General features: G+C 38.9%; 1 protein-coding gene across 1 annotated transcript in view; it reads right to left on the bottom strand.

Moving 5' to 3' along the window:
- Window positions 1-16977, bottom strand: part of LOC135471929 (uncharacterized) — a 53061-nt gene extending 36084 nt beyond the window's left edge. The window contains exons 1-2 of the mRNA XM_064751370.1: window positions 16621-16977; window positions 2121-2191 (exon numbers count right to left, since the gene is read on the bottom strand). The gene's annotated coding sequence lies outside the window, so the exon portion shown is untranslated. The remainder of the gene's footprint in view (window positions 1-2120; window positions 2192-16620) is intronic.
- Window positions 16978-18344: the final 1367 nt, after the last annotated feature.

Raw genomic sequence — 18344 nt, forward strand, 5'->3', positions numbered from 1 at the left:
ACACTCTGTTAAGTACGACGTTAAACCCCAAGTCCACATACATACATACACACTCCACCATGGAACACACATATTTGACAATAACGTTATCAAGAAGTGCAGGTTGTTTACTGCACCTCAGAACGTGGTTGCAGGCAAAGGTTTCTATTAATACCACATATGATATAGGTACAAAATACCACCTGCGCCTTCCTCAAAATACAACACATGCTTACTGCAAAAGACCACACGTGCTTCCTGTAAAATACAACATTAGCTTCCTGTAAAATACAACACGTGCTTCCTGTAAAATACAGCCCGTGCCTGCTGTAAAATACAACACGTGCTTGCTGTAAGATACCACATGTGCTTAGTGTCGATTAGTTTCTATTGTTGCAGAGACAATCTAATTCCTGAAACTTATATGTGTTGAAATGTACGTGTACCGTGTTGGTCTTGCGTATACTGTACAACAGCTTCACGTCGTCTTGGTACCACGTGAAGCCGTAAAGTATCGTCGTGGTATAGCGTACTGTAGGTACAGTAGAATTGCGTACAGAATGCAAGACTTGGCGTTACTTGTACACAGAGCATATATAATGGTTCACAGCATTATCGTTAGCTGAGGTGAACTCAACGACCTGTTACGTTTCAGGGCATCTAAGTTTCACGTGTACTTTTTCTTTACTGTCACATGATCTTCTGTTTGTCAAGCCAAAAAATATTGTACTTCCCGGTTAACGGTGATTGGTCGAGTTACTGATTACGTCAACGGTTGTATTCGCTTAACCGACAACCCTGAATCAATAAAAGCCTGAATGTTAGAAATAACTCTTGTCCTCGTGAATGGTAAAGGGCATTCCATTCATGGCAATTCAATAATATGCCAAAAAAAATTAAAACGCATGTACATTTTTTTTTACGAAAAGGTTAAATAAACTTGAAAGAAATAAAATTACACGGACGAAATCATCAAAGACAAACTGTGTCGACTTTTTATAACATCCAATTTAAGAGCATTTTAAAATAAATCATATGCACAAACAAACCGGTGTTCATGCATAACCAAGGTTTTACATGAAGGTTATATACTACAGGCGGATCGCTAATTAATTTTTCCCTAAATAAATGACTTCAAAATAAAACTTTTTTTGATAAACCTCTTTTGTTACCAAAATGAAGTCAGAAGACGAAGATAGTGAACTGACTCGGCAATATTTTAGCCATATCATGACAACTAAAATATTTAATAGAGACACATTTGCTTCAGGGTTCTATGCATACAGTGAGAATCAGTGAGTTTAAAAACGAGAATCCGAATATATGGGACATCAATAACTATGTATGAATGATATATGTATTTTGAGAGTTTTCGAGTGTCCGTTTACCAGTACAATTAATTGATTTGATTGGCGATTTGCGCCATACTTAAGAATATTTCACCTGCACGATGGCTATTATTATGGTGGGAGGAAACCGACAGAACCCCTGGGAAACCCACGACCATCCGGGGGTTGTTGAAAAACCTTCCCGTGCAGGAGCAGGTCTTGAATTCACACCGGCGGCATTAGTGAGAGGCTTCACCAATACAACCACAAGAAACTAACGCAGTTCTGTTAGGTTTATGGTTTGCAAGAATGTAAGTATATACATGAAACTGTATGTAAAACAGAATCCATGAAATAAATACTCTGATAGTCGGTAATTTGTCTGTCCGCTGCTCGATATACATTGGCAGAATGTGGCGGGGAAATGTACCGGAAGCTCCATGGCGATATAAAGGAATTCCTGGTTAAACGACAGTTATTATATTAATATTAATGAGACTGAGATGATGGTGATGATTATGATGATGATGGTGGTGGTGGTGATGATGATGATGGTGACGACGACGATGATGGTCATGGTGGTGATGGTGATGATGGTGATAGTGATGATGATGATGAGTGTGATGTGATGATGATGATGATGATGATGATGATGATGATGATGATGATGACGACGATGATGGTGACGACGACGACGACGACGACGACGATGATGATGATGATGATGATGATGGTGGTGGTGGTGGTTGTGATGATGATGAGGATGAGGATGAGGATGAGGATGATGACTGACTGACTGACTGACTGACTGACCTGATGAGGGTACGCCAAATGCCACGTGATGTTAAGTAGTGAGTTTGCCTTTAGGTCTGTGGCCATAGAACCTGAAACAGTAAAACAATTAGCCTTAACAAAGCTGGATTATAACCGCAGTGTCAGAAATTCACATCCTCAGCCTATACCACCCTAAGTTACATGCGTTAACTCACAATGAGTTTGTGATCCATTTATTGATAAATTTACTGATATATTTCATTGGTGTTTTACTCAAGAGCATTTGACAGTGGTCAGTCTTATAACATAATCAAACCCTGACTGAGGTAAATTGGCAAGAGGCCTTATTTCACCGGTTGCGTGTTACCGTTTGCCAGATGTCACACTGTCGTCGCTGCTCTGGTCTTCTACTCTCTATGCTGCATGTCTTTAATTATATTGTACTCCTGCGTAAACTAGGATGTTGCTGGTGGACTAAGCATCCCCAAGGCCCGGTCCATTCGCATTGTTTTAATGTGATTGAATGTTAAATGTGATGACAACACAGCATTTTCAGTAATTCTAGACCAGTGACGTCTAATAAATTGCAATTAATATCACTGCATTTGTTTTTAAATAATTCTTCTTGAACAATGGTGCTAGGGGACGTGTAGGTTGCTACTGTTTATGCATTTACTTGAACAGTTAGAATAAAACCCTGACTGAGGTAAACTGACAAGAGCCCGTATTTCACCGATTATGTGTGACCACTTGCCAGCTATCACATTGTTGTCGATGCTTTGGTTTTACTCTATATGCTGTACGTCTGTAATTATATTATAAAAGACTAACTGATAAACATAGAGACTTAAAGGCGCATGCAGACAAATCAGCATAAGTTTCCAGTTATTGATAGATCGATGACATATAATGGGCAATATTATACAATCCACTTAAAACCTAGAACGAGTGGTGTTAAGCCATAACCATTAATTTATCATTTTAAATCGTTTGGAGTGATTAAACCATGAACCATCAACGCGAGGAGAGATGTACCATTCATGTGAGACGTGAGTAATCATGAAGCCGCATATGGGTCATTTGTCGGTTGATCTGTTGGTTTCTTATTATCTCTGAAGATATTCGTGAGGTAAATGTAAATTTGACAATAATGTATTTCTGTATTGGCTTGTAGCACTGAAAGTTGTTAAATGGTATTGGATTACAATTGAGGATATGACGTCACAAAAAACCACACTTTATAGCCTGTTGACACTGGACTGATCAGAAACCTAATCGATCTGTCCCTAGCTTATTTTGAGTAGGCCTAAGTTTCAACATTATCCCTTTTTAAATCATTTATACTGCGAAATAATTGTGTCCCAGCGGGTCTTTTTTGTAGATGATGTAGACAGTGAAATGCTTGATGCGGGTCAATACTGGAACCTTGCGGTCACATCACTTTGCGGAACAGTGTGGTTCCCTTGTGTCACATCAGTTTGCGGAACAGTGCGGTCCTCTTGTGTCACATCAGTTTGCGGAACAGTACGGTTCTCTTGTGTCACATCAGTTTGTGGAACAGTGCGGTTCTCTTGTGTCACATCAGTTTGTGGAACAGTACGGTTCTCTTGTTTCACTTCAGTTTGCGGGAAGAGTGCGGTTCTCTCGTGTGACATCAGTTTGAGCCTGATTACATAAATTATACTAAGCAGGCATAAGCATGAAATATATGCATGGATGAATTGTTATGTAGTGAAGTATTTCCCACGGGTTAGAATAATCTTGTACGTTGATCAGTGCATCGCTCACGTCATGTTTCCTGCTGTGTCCTTGCAGCATTATGCATACAGATAATTATCAGCAAGATGTGCAGTTATGCCCAGGCATGTAAAGCCATCAAAGCCGTACATGTACATTTCACATTGAGGTTTTAAGGGTTTCCTTTTCCTTCAGTAGATAAGTAGATGCAAAATATGAATAAATATGTTGAACATTACAAAAAGAGGTCGATGTTACCATTCTACAGCGCAACATTTTTTTGTTCGAAACATTTAAACTTTGACGTCGTTTAAAAAGTGCCTTTTAAGACACTCCTGAAGATTTGTAAAGGGGCGTCAATGGAATTCACAATACAGTATTTGGAAGTACATTTTTGTTTGTCAACGGTGTCTTTTATACCCCTACATGTATCTATACACTATCTGCAATAAGCATTCGCTGTAGGTCGAACACAATAGTAATGTTCTGACATGTTTTAATCAATACGACAGTTGTCAAGATACGTGAAAAGTATCAAGTCTGTGAGTGATCAATGTGCTAAACAGTAGTTGACGGTAGACCTGGTGGAGAATTTTATCATTCTAGCACCTTTACGTCCGTATGTATGTAGACCGGGCGCATTTCTCAACTACATGTGTGCCTACACTATCAGCATACATCAGGTAAACAAAAGAGGTTGATCAATACCAGGTAAGCGTGTGTTTGAAGTAAATAGAAAGAGTAGTCAGAAGTTCTGGAAAACATAGAAGAAATATGTGTAAATATAACTCTCCATGCCACTGAACCGACACTGTCATCTCGTCACACTGACTTGAACAATGCGTACAGACTTAATCTGGATTAAACTAAAAACAAAAAGGTGAAAATAAAAAAAATGACACGACGAACCAGGCCACTGTCAAACCACAAACTCTTCATTTCCAGTAGACAAAAGAGAATATTGCTGAGCGTTTAATATGTTTATCCCTCACGATCTACAGTTGGAGAGAGATAAAAAGTACACACACTCGACTGTAGGTGGGGATTTAGAATTAATAACATCACTCCATGAACTGGGTTTTTTTGTTGTTGTTGTTCTTTTTCTTAACCCGAAAGCTCGTGTGGCGAATGTGCGGAAATCAGAGATAAATATCAGCTTCCGTAGAACACAGTAGGATAGGCCGCAGTCACTGGCACTGGTCATCAGTAGAAACAATCATGTCAGTTGTGCACTCACGATAGCATCGGGTCAGAACGTATATACTGTACTGTGTAAATTGTCGTGAGTCATGTCAGTTGTGCACTCACGATAGCATCGGGTCAGAACGTATATACTGTACTGTGTAAATTGTCGTGAGACATTATCCATGTACCACCCAATGGCAAAAGACGATGTAAAGTCATACCAACAGACAATGCTGAGTGAATCACACCTTGACCATGACAAGACAGAATAACCTACATGAGTTAACAATATAAGTTACCTTCGTATGCTAACGTACATGCGTACCACATGAGTTCCAATCCCTCATACCAACTGAAAATTCTAACTCCGATTTTATACCCTGTCATAAACTATAGTCATGGAACTCCAAATGCCAGGTTGTAATGTCTGCTAACGTATGTTTCCAATACTAGTTCAGACTATATACTCTATGACATCCCATGTTTCCAATACTAGTTCAGACTATATACTCTATGACATCCCATGTTTCCAATACTAGTTCAGACTATATACTCTGTGACATCCCATGTTTCCAATACTAATTCAGACTATATACTCTATGACATCCCATGTTTCCAATACTAGTTCAGACTATATACCCTATGACATCCCGTGTTGCCAATACTAGTTCAGACTATATACTCTATGACATCCCATGTTTCCAATACTAGTTCAGACTATACACCCTAGGACATCCCATGTTGCCAATACCAGTTCAGACTATATACTTTATGACATTCCATGTTCCCAATACTAGTTCAGACTATATACTCCATGACATCCCATGTTTCCAATACCAGTTCAGACTATATACCCTAGGACATCCCATGTTGCCAATACCAGTTCAGACTATATACTTTATGACATCCCATGTTCCCAATACCAGTTCAGACTATATACCCTATGACATCCCATGTTTCCAATACTAGTTCAGACTATATACCCTATGACATCTCATGTTGCCAATACTAGTTCAGACTATATACCCTAGGACATCCCATGCTGCCAATACCAGTTCAGACTATATACTTTATGACATCCCATGTTCCCAATACTAGTTCAGACTATATACTGTATGACATCCCATGTTTCCAATACTAGTTCAGACTATATACCCTAGGACATCCCATGTTGCCAATACCAGTTCAGACTATATACCCTAGGACATCCCATGTTGTCAATACTAGTTCAGACTATATACTCTATGACATCTCATGTTTCCAATACTAGTTCAGACTATATACTCTATGACATCCCATGTTTCCAATACTAGCTCAGACTATATACTCTATGACATCCCATGTTGTCAATAACGGTTCAGACTATATACCCAATGACATCCCATGTTGCCAATACTAGTTCAGACTATATACTCTATGACATCCCATGTTTCCAATACTAGTTCAGACTATATACTCTATGACATCCCATGTTTCCAATACTAGTTCAGACTATATACCCAATGACATCCCATGTTGCCAATACTAGTTCAGACTATATACTCTATGACATCCCATGTTTCCAATACTAGTTCAGACTATATACCTTAGGACATCCCATGTTGCCAATACCAGTTCAGACTATATACTTTATGACATCCCATGTTCCTAATACCAGTTCAGACTATATACCCTATGACATCCCATGTTTCCAATACTAGTTCAGACTATATACCTTATGACATCCCATGTTTCCAATACTAGTTCAGACTATATACTCTGTGACATCCCATGTTTCCAATACCAGTTCAGACTATATACCCTATGACATCCCATGTTGCCAATACCAGTTCAGTCTATATACTCTATGACATCCCATGTTGCCAATACTAATTCAGACTATATACTCTGTGACATCCCATGTTTCCAATACTAGTTCAGACTATATACTCTATGACATCCCATGTTGCCAATAACGGTTCAGACTATATACTCTATGACATCCCAGGTTCCCAATACTAGTTCAGACTATATACTCTATGATATTCCATGTTTCCAATACTAGTTCAGACTATATACCCTAGGACATCCCATGTTGCCAATACTAGTTCAGACTATATACCCTATGACATCCCATGTTGCCAATACTAGTTCAGACTATATACTCTATGACATCCCATGTTTCCAATACCAGTTCAGACTATATACTCTATGACATCCCATGTTGCCAATACTAGTTCAGACTATATACTCTGTGACATCCCATGTTTCCAATACTAGTTCAGACTATATACTCTATGATATTCCATGTTTCCAATACTAGTTCAGATTATACCCTATGACATCCCATGTTGCCAATACTAGTTCAGACTATATACTCTATGACATCCCATGTTGCCAATACTAGTTCAGACTATATACTCTGTGACATCCCATGTTGCCAATACTAGTTCAGACTATATACCCTATGACATTCCATGTTTCCAATACTAGTTCAGACTATATACCCTATGACATCCCATGTTTCCAATACTAGTTCAGACTATATACTCTATGATATTCCATGTTTCCAATACTAGTTCAGATTATACCCTATGACATCCCATGTTGCCAATACTAGTTCAGACTATATACCCTATGACATCCCATGTTTCCAATACTAGTTCAGACTATATACCCTGTGACATTCCATGTTGCCAATACTAGTTCAGACTATATACTCTATGACATCCCATGTTTCCAATACTAGTTCAGACTATATACCCTATGACATCCCATGTTTCCAATACTAGTTGAGGCTATACACCCAATGTCATCCCATGTTGCCAATACTAGTTCAGACCATATACTCTATGACATCCCATGTTTCCAATACTAGTTCAGACTATATACTCTATGACATCCCATGTTGCTAATACTAGTTCAGACTATATACCCTATGACATCCCATGTTTCCAATACTAGTTGAGGCTATACACCCAATGTCATCCCATGTTGCCAATACCAGTTCAGACTATATACCCTATAGCATAACTTATATACTGGCCATATGTCGTACATTACAATGTTGCGTGATCAACTCATGGGACTCATTGGAACTCATTGTAATTTAGCCATACCACATAGTGATCATGGCTGACCAGAACATTACAGAAACACAAAACCGATATGTAGACTGCACTGTCCTCCGTGTGCAATCATAAATGTTGACAGATCAATGGTACAGTGTGAACTGATTCACACGCACATAGGCCTACTATAAAATTACCCCGCGCATTCCATAAAGGTGCGATTGATTCGCTCAGCACATCAAAATCACGCGTTTAAGTGCGTGAATAAGTAAACAGAATATTCATGCCGTCCTTTTATCTCCCATGCTTGATAACCATATAGATGACAGGTGTTGTCATATTACCTGACAGCAGGCCTTGAGCCTATGACCATGTTGCTGACACATGCAGCAGTTGGGAGAAGCCACAGTTTCTTTTGCCCTGTTCGCAAATTACCTGTACATGTATATGACACAATATACTTCATACAGGTTATGGAAAATTAGAACTTCTGTCTTCAGGCAAGGATGAAAACCTCGAGAGAAGAAAAACCGGATAGGGAATGGGGGAAATAGAGACTTGAGGGCTATAAGTTACAACGTAGGGTATATGAAATGAAACTGACAGGAAAAAAGACTCCCAAGGTCGTTATATTTCTGTCTGTATTTTTACGACAAGGTGTTTGACAAAAAGATGTGTGGCAATGACATGTAGGCTAGTGATGTTTGTTGATGCTATACACTGGTAACAGTTGAGCAATCAGAACCATACTACAGAGGTTTTTAACACCTCTATATACAGATTGATTATGGATGAGTAACACAAAGCAAGTCGGGATTCTCACATGCATGCCATGCTTGCATGAGTGGACAAGACAAATTTTGTGTACAGTCCAACCATGATGAGACGCACACACACACACACACACACACACACACACACACACACATATATAGTCAGCGTGATATTGAGCAAGACACACGGAAATTGCTCTTCCTCAAACACAAACCAGCTCTCCTTCACCCATAGGTCTCACCCCCTGGCACATGAGAACAGTGTTGGGTGTTGGGTATACGGCCTAAAACACCAACCAAGTACATAAATACAATACCGAGAAAAATCAATCGATCGACTATCATTCTTCACAAAAATATGCGGATAATTTCAAACTTCGTCACACCCGTGAGTCACAAAGGGAAGGGTGCGCTTTTCTTCTTTCAAGATTCCGCAAAATATTGATCTATCATTGTGCAGTGAAGTGCCAAAGCGTGGAAAGTGTTATTATTTGTTTTATTGTTCATTAAATAATTTCCTACAAATATGCCTTGGGTTTGGGGGAATAGCTTCTGAGTTGTAAGACATTCTGCCCTTCCGTTTTTCAGTCGTTACTAGAGGCGAGATGTTGGTTCAGTCCCAGCCTCGCCATACATCCGGTTTCCAGCGATATATCTTTGTATGCATACTTTTGGTTTTAAGTTGTGCTTAACAATTTGTCTGTCATGTGACGACGAAGAGTCATTAGTTGTGAGTACATATACTGTGTCTTCTTGTAGCTTTATCACGGACTTGGTAACGGCCCTCGTAAGGCCACCTAATTGAAAACGGCATACTAAAGAAAGTTGGTCTGTTATTTGCCAAAGAAAATTGGTTACTCCGGGCTCTCTGCCTACATTTATTTATGTATATTTACATAATTTAAGTTGTAAACTTTTACAGCAGTGTAAGAGAAACAAACAAACTTGTGACGTAATTCAGTGACGTAACCGGATACTTTGATCGGCAATATCATATCCGTGATCCAAAATAAACTACAGCGGTTACCTGAGACCAACTGAACATTATTATAATACGGCATAATATGAACAAGGGATAATCGTGACAACCAGTGCAATTCATACCCGGATCTACGTAAACATATCCTATGTCAATGTTCTGTATGACGTTCGTCATTGTACAGCAGCGTGACAAGTCGTCTACTGGCTCTACATGTGAACGAGCCCTTGCGATATTGTTTGGGTGTCTACACACACAAAAGATAATGTCGGTATTTGAAGTATGTCTTCACAAGAAAACAACATGGTAAGATCGTATACCTGTAAGAATTGTACACCTCCCCCCCAAGCTTCTTCACCGATTTCCATGCGTGTATGCACAAGTGCGACTTAACATAGGAGATATACTCTGTTCGGCAAAAACGGGCTCGGACCCCAACACTGTAACACACACACCGACGCCCAAACCTGTTCTCATATTTAGACTTTGGCATCTCCTCACATATGGCTTATTAAAATCACAATACATAATTACAAAGTGCAACAAAATTAAAAATTATTTTGCTAAAGATCCATCATGGCCACAAGTGGTAGGCATCTGTTCATCACAATAACATCACAACTTCCTACAGATACCCTCAGGTAGTAAGCAATGGTATGCCTTCATTACAACATGGAGAGCTCAGCTGCAATCATGTGCATTTATACAGTTGAATCGAATACAGTCCAAAAATTAATCTGTTAAGTTTAACAGAAAGACTTTTGTCTGAGTGATGCTAGAATGCATTCTGTTATTATAACATAACATTCTGTAATAGATGTCAGTATTGAAAGCTAGGCTGCGACAATGTGCATTTGTTCCATTAACTCGAGCATTGCACGGTCACAATTGTGGTAATGTACCGCCACATTTCACTCTCATAATATCACACAGATACGCTATACGATCGCGAGCTGATTCACACCTTTGCCACAATAGTTTGAAATGAGGTGCGCTAGTTAGTGACGATAAAATTTTAATTCCGCTTTGTTTCATCACTCTTTTAACTAACCATTCATCTCAACATTGTATTCCTGTAACACCCCAAGGGCACAGGCTATAACACAAGAGGACGTTACAACTGGATCACAAGAGGTGTACGATGTTGCGCCACAGTTGCTTAAGCTTACAAGGATGTGGTAGTGAACTTACGCACTGCCTGATAATCATTTATGGTGGTACATAGCGTCTGTATAGCTCCCCATGACTGTCACGTAGTTGACTTAAGGACTGAATACAAATTTCCCTTTTTCATCGACTTCCGATTTTTGGGTATATTTTTTTAGCCACAGAGAAAAAACTGGTACAATTAAAATCTTAATGAGTCTTACACTAAACCATGCGGAACAAAAATTAATCAAAATGAAAAGAAAGATAACCAAAAACAATACATTTACATATTTGTTTGTGATAACAATGCGGGACATGATACAATTGCCTGCCCACCATTAATACAGTCATTTAAGTGGCTGGGAAATCGCGACAAGCCCGTCAGACGTTTCGACGGACGTACATGGCCGATAAATATTCGTTTATTTTGTACGTGGTGAATGTAGGTCGGTTTAATTGCTTCCTTGAAAGCTTCTATATAAATTTTCTTCTGACCACAGAAGTGATAACGCAGAATTTTAAACTAGATGATTTGTAGAAAGGCAAGTTGAAAGGCCCAAACATCGCATGACTCAAAGCTGCGGTTTGAAACGCCAGAGTTTCATGAGTAACCGCTCCCACAGGTAAACCAGAGAGAAGGATGCGGGTCAGTCAGGTGTAACATACTGCACGCGTGATTGCGTGGGTTCAGGTGTAACATACTGCACGCGTGATTGCGTGAGTTCAGGTATCTACACACATTTATGCACACACTATCAAGGTGTGGTAAACGTGCATTTTTGCAGTTTCGCAAGTCTCTGTATTTCATAAGTAATATCATTTTCAGTTTTTTTTTAACTGCCTAAATATTAATCACATGACTACATACAACAATCGGTCAGTAAAATAAATTATTAATGAAATATGTCAAAAGTTAAGGGTAATTTTCATTTCCATAAAGCCTGCAAAATGTGCGATTTTTTACAAAGATTAACGTGATTAATTTCTCGGCTTATAATGCGTTCAGGACCACATCTCTGATTTTCATTTGTCGTGTACAACTCAAGATAATTATCAATCCAAAAAATATCATTTATGTGATTTTGCTTCTGGTTTCGCATATCAATTTATTTATCTATTAATGTACCTGAATACAATGTGTGTTCCTGCCTTTGTGGCTATTATGACAATATGTCTGAATGCGTGTCTCAGTTTGTCCTTCAGCGAGGCTCAGTCAAACAACGCATTTGTGTTACTACATGTATGACTTCGGATAAGCTTTTACACAGCAGACTTGTTCACGTGACTGGACTGGCAGGTCTTTGTAGTTTTTACAAAGAGTACTCTTAAATAATGTTTTTGTTGTCGTGGGTTGGATGTTTTTTTCTACTTCATATTTATGTAAATATCAATCGTAAGTATGAGATAGAATTTGTTGCGTAAATTAAGGCGATATCACAAGGAATGTACATTGTACTTATAGGATTGAACTTTGAATAGCATGGGAGATTCGCCGATGTGCGAGCAAGTTCTGCATCTGTCTTTTTGACATTCAATGATTTTGTCTCAACGTAAGGTAATTCTGGAAGCATTTCAAGAAAATATTTTAATACTTTACTTGTGTTAAAGCTTTGCTTCATGATTGCGGTGAAATCTATGTCTACGGAGAAATAAATCAGTCCAGGTCCAGATCAGACTTGTACTGAAAAATCTAATTTGCATTCCAAACTCTGGACTGCAGGACCTCTCCTCTGCTTTGTTTTGCTGATCTGAGTTATATTGTAGGAAATTTGTTCTGTGATGATGAGTTGAAGACATTTATTGCGTGTCCTATACTTTGTCCTAGTTGTAGTCCTATACTTTGTGTTGACAACATTTGCTCTCTGTTGCAGATGTTTTCCTTTGTGTTAAAATATGTCTTTTCTGTATTGCAGACCTCAGTCTTAAAAGCATGTGACCTGTGTAGATCTTTAAGAGATTTGTTCTGAAGATCTCGGTTCCGTGTTACGTTCTGCTTCATTCTTGCCAGCTAAGCTTCCAGAAATAACGTGGAAACAGCGCAGTGAACAGAACGACAAATCTCAGAACAACCAATCTCAGAACAACCGATATCAGAACAACCGATATAAGAACAACGGTTTATAATGAGCCTTAATGCGGTATTCTTATTTTAGTACAGCGGTATGTTTTATGATGAAAAATTTTGCTGTATTTCTGATTTTTTCACTATCTTTGTCACAGTTTTGTAATCACCACCATATATAATACGCAAACGCGCCGTTTCACTGCATTCACGCTGAAAGTCTACTTAAAGTGTTATTTTTGGAAGATATGTTTCACTTGTTTTCCCGAGATAAGTCGGATACCCAGGAGAGCCTGGAGGGGTAAGGGCATGGGTTCAACTTTTCGAACTAGCCAGTGGCTTTCAACTTGTCAACTTGTCAAGCTCTCAAGGTCAGCTGAAAGGTCAAACACAGTGATCCATAATATCCATTGGTCATACATTATACAATGCGATTGCTGAGGTCATAGGAAGTGGGGTATGATTTCCATGCTTATGGGTGGTGGTGCTTACCTTAAAGTGAATTATAGTTTCATGGTTTTATGAAGTGGTGTACCACTCCCATGGTTATGAGAAATGTATCGCTGTTTCCATGGTTTTATGAAGTGGTGTACCTCTCCCATTCGACACATTCGTTTTTAAGATTCAAGGATGATTAACTGTAGAGGTTTTTGTACAGATGTGGGCTGGTTTGTTATCGTCCCTCTACATTCACTGTTCAGGTTTCTGTACAGATATAGACTGGTTTGTTATCGTCCCTCTACATTCACTGTACAGGTTTCTGTACAGATATGGACGGGTTTGTTATCGTCCCTCTACATTCACTGTACAGGTTTCTGTACAGATATGGACGGGTTTGTTATCGTCCCTCTACATTCACTGTACAGGTTTCTGTACAGATATGGACGGGTTTGTTATCGTCCCTCTACATTCACTGTACAGGTTTCTGTACAGATATAGACTGGTTTGTTATCGTCCCTCTACATTCACTGTACAGGTTTCTGTACAGATATGGACGGGTTTGTTATCGTCCCTCTACATTCACTGTACAGGTTTCTGTACAGATATGGACGGGTTTGTTATCGTCCCTCTACATTCACTGTTCAGGTTTCTGTACAGATATAGACTGGTTTGTTATCGTCCCTCTACATTCACTGTACAGGTTTCTGTACAGATATGGACGGGTTTGTTATCGTCCCTCTACATTCACTGTACAGGTTTCTGTACAGATATAGACTGGTTTGTTATCGTCCCTCTACATTCACTGTACAGGTTTCTGTACAGATATAGACGGGTTTGTTATCGCCCCTCTACATTCACTGTACAGGTTTCTGTACAGATATGGACGGGTTTGTTATCGTCCCTCTACATTCACTGTACAGGTTTCTGTACAGATATAGACTGGTTTGTTATCGTCCCTCTACATTCACTGTACAGGTTTCTGTACAGATATGGACTGGTTTGTTATCGTCCCTCTACATTCACTGTACAGGTTTCTGTACAGATATGGACGGGTTTGTTATCGTTCCTCTACATTCACTGTACAGGTTTCTGTACAGATATGGACGGGTTTGTTATCGTCCCTCTACATTCACTGTACAGGTTTCTGTACAGATATGGACGGGTTTGTTATCGTCCCTCTACATTCACTGTAGAGATTTTTGTACAGATACGGACTGCTTTATTACCGTCCCTCTACATTCCCTGCAGAGGTTTTTGTACAGATACAAAAAATATTTATTATTTTGTTTGGTGTTTTAAGCCATACTCAAGAATATTTCACTTACACGACAGCGACCGCCGTTATGAAGGGAGGAATACAAAAATTTCAGCGCATGAAGACTGCATATACATCTTAGAATAACCCAGTTCGGGAGACCTATTTATTGCGATAGGATCAGGATGGTTTAATATAGAAGCGTCGTATGAAATTTGGCTCTCTCCTTAAAAATCAGTGCGACCGAAGCCACTGATCGAGATATCTATATGCGATATGCAAATGAGGCTATAGTAGTTTATAACATGTAGAAACAGCAGGTTATATATCTAATACTTAAACCTATAATTTATCTGTGTTCATATTCAGAATCATCGAAGGCCGTCAATTGTTTCTGTCTTCCATGCATTTGATTCAATGGCCCAATTTTATACTTCATCGCAAAAGCAGAGATGTAATGGGTTTTTTTTTTTTCGTTAAGAAACTTGAAACTAAATATTTGAATATGCAGCGTATGATTAAGACATTTGTCACGCCTATAAAAAGAAAGTTTATTCAATAAAAACGCTAAATGATAATATGAGGGAACGTATCAGCAGTTGGCAATCAATCTGGTCGAAATTGTCACGTGATTATTAGCCATGAAATGCCGTATTAGGTTTCACTGTTAGACTGAGTGTACAGGATACAGGTGCAGCAATCAATACTGTTCTAGGAAACATACTGCACACCTATACATGTACATAGACGATTGTATATGACTGTTGTGGAGTGAGTGTATGATAGGTATTCCTGATAACACACTATACAACATAAGGCCTTTACATGCTGGTTCCAGTGCAGTTTTACCTGGTTGCACCTGCATGTTTTATGCATGACAACCTGTCTGTATAGTCACATCTCATGCATGTAATCATTGACTTGAGGTCATTTTAATAAACTGACGGGATTCAGCGTTACCTTATCTCAGAATTTGTTTACTTTTGTCAAGTAACTGGTGAGGGTATTTTGCGTTTTTCTTTATTGGTTGTGGATGAAATGGGTGGTAGTAGGGTGATCTCGTTATGTAAAGTCATACCTTCTACGTGAAGTGCAAGATGAAATAGCTTTGGTCTCATTAAGTCCTTAGCTGATATGCAGACTGGTTAACTGTGTATCTGTTATTTTACTATCATGAATTTTATCTGTACAGAAACTATAGCCCAATATAATGTGACGCTATCTTCTCTGTTACGTTAATGACGTTTATCAAATCAGTCGTCTGGAATGCGGTCTGGTAACTTGTAAATATATAAGCGCAAAACTGATTTGAAAGACTATTTATATAGTTACATTTGCGATATCCTACAAGAAAAAAAAACCCTTTGTATGATTATTTCGACTGCTATTTTACAACGTTTCTTCTCCTCTTTTAAAGCTGACTCGGGCTGATTTGATAATTACGTATTTCTGTCATTCTACAAGCGACGTGTTTCGCTCTGGCATCCATGGACAATATATATGTGACATTGTATAATCTGAGAGCAAATGAACAACAATTTGTAATCCGACAACTTTAGTTGGCCTCCTATAATTCAAGTTTTTTTTATTCGTTTGTTTTTCAAGCTGACGTATATGACGTTTCGTACGTTGACGTTGTGTATTTGACATTTTCTCACGAAGGTACATCTACATGCTACATTCACTTCATCACCTACATGTAGCTAAATATGTATTGCCGTGCGTCTGCATAATCTGACAACGTTAGCGAGACATTCCGTCATATAACATTTTATCTGAGAGACCAAAACAAACGCACGTGTAAGGCCGTGTTACACATGCATAATCCAAGGAGCATTCAATTTATCCTGCATGTCCACAGGTGTGTATATGTAAAGTATTAGTGCACTCCACGAGTCATTCACTCACCTTTTGGCATCCCACAAGGTCCAATCGTCCTCAAATTGTCCAGGAAGTCCAGATCGTATCTCCGTGCTGGTGGGAAAGTTAAGGCGACGTGAGCCTCTGAAATGGCCAGTAGTCCTAAGACAAACGCTACCCCGAGAAGGCACAGGCTTGTGCCCTGTTGAAACATGGCTGTAATATTCCCCACTTGGTGATCTTGTCACACCTGTCTCCTTAAAATTCTCGTCCTTTAATCTTTCGTTACACAGCTCTGATTGCCAATATAACAGTTTCTGGAAGCGGCGTGAAGACGTCCGTGTCTACACTGTTCAACGGTTGTACGTGCGACTGATAGGGCTCTCGCGCTCTCGCTGACAGCTTAAACTCGTGTTGCGTGTTGGTAAATGCTTCACTGGCTGTCATAGGGGGGTCACTCATCCGTGGAGGTCGGCCTTCTGGTCCAATCTATTCACGGGAACTGAGGGAGAGAGGACACCCGATAGATCTGATGTCTCCATACAATACACACTCATGAATATATATGTACGTTTTTGTGTGAACCGTGAAGAAAGCTGTAGACGCCAAAAGGTTTTGCTGTGTCACTGGTAGAATCCTCAGGACATGATATCAGCATGTCATTGCTAAGACTCCTTTAGTCAGACCAGAGCTACCACCTTAAATCATATATACTCTCTTCTTTTTATGACTGGTACATCTGCAAAAAAAAAAAAAACAAATAGGGTTTCTTCTTTCATACTGAAACAAAAGGTGATACAGAACAACGGTAAATCAATAACAAAGGTCTCGGTTGGGCTGGGTTAATTAATTGCATAATAACTCGGCATTGTAAGAGTATTTAAAAGTTATGATCAACAGGTGCTTAATTACCTGCCCGAAATTATTTAATTAAGTAGGCTTAATGTGAATGAATACGTGGCTTTAAGAGACCAAACACATTTTCATATGGGAATGTAATTATGAAGAATAATGACAGTTAAACACTCCTTACGTAAAGGTGTATTTGTGTCATTGGCCAATTTTAATTATATTTTCTCAGTTTATACACAAGTAATATAACTATGTCTTATCCTAATTATAACTTAACGTATAATTGTTCTCAAATTAGATTAGTTGCAATCTGGTACAAATGATCCTTGTAATAGGATGAGAACAGTGAAGGCGACACTTATTTTCTTTTGATGACAGAGAGAACTACTTCCTTGTTCCTTGTCTGTGGTTTTTTTTCTCAGTCGTTGCTTTAAGTGCGTATACAATGGCACGAATACCCGTCCTTTAAGCAATAGCAATGTTTCCATTCAAAGTATTTTGTGGCATTATGTTTATCAGTGAGTTCGTTTGCATGCTCCTACATCTGTATGTACATGCATTAAAGACACTGGAGCATTCTTAGCGTGCCCATGGTAATGCAATGTGGGATCAAATTTATCCTTTGCTGGGAGAATAATATACATGCAGTTCGTTCTTACCTTCCATTACGAATCGATTTATTGTTCCTACCTCCAGCACTCACATTCTATTAATCAATTATTTCTGATATTTATGAGCCTTTGCCAGCGATACATGTATTTTAGCTTTGTATCTAACCCACTGTATTTACCTAGTGACCTCAGCACTGGCAAATCTGTCTTTTACTGAACAGCGTCACCGAGTTCTGTTTCTGTGGCACGTTGTAACAAGCATACAAGACAATTTACTACCTGTCCATGTGTGTGTAGGCCTATACTTAG

This window comes from Liolophura sinensis, chromosome 7, assembly GCF_032854445.1.
Source record: "Liolophura sinensis isolate JHLJ2023 chromosome 7, CUHK_Ljap_v2, whole genome shotgun sequence".
Taxonomy (NCBI): domain Eukaryota; kingdom Metazoa; phylum Mollusca; class Polyplacophora; order Chitonida; family Chitonidae; genus Liolophura; species Liolophura sinensis.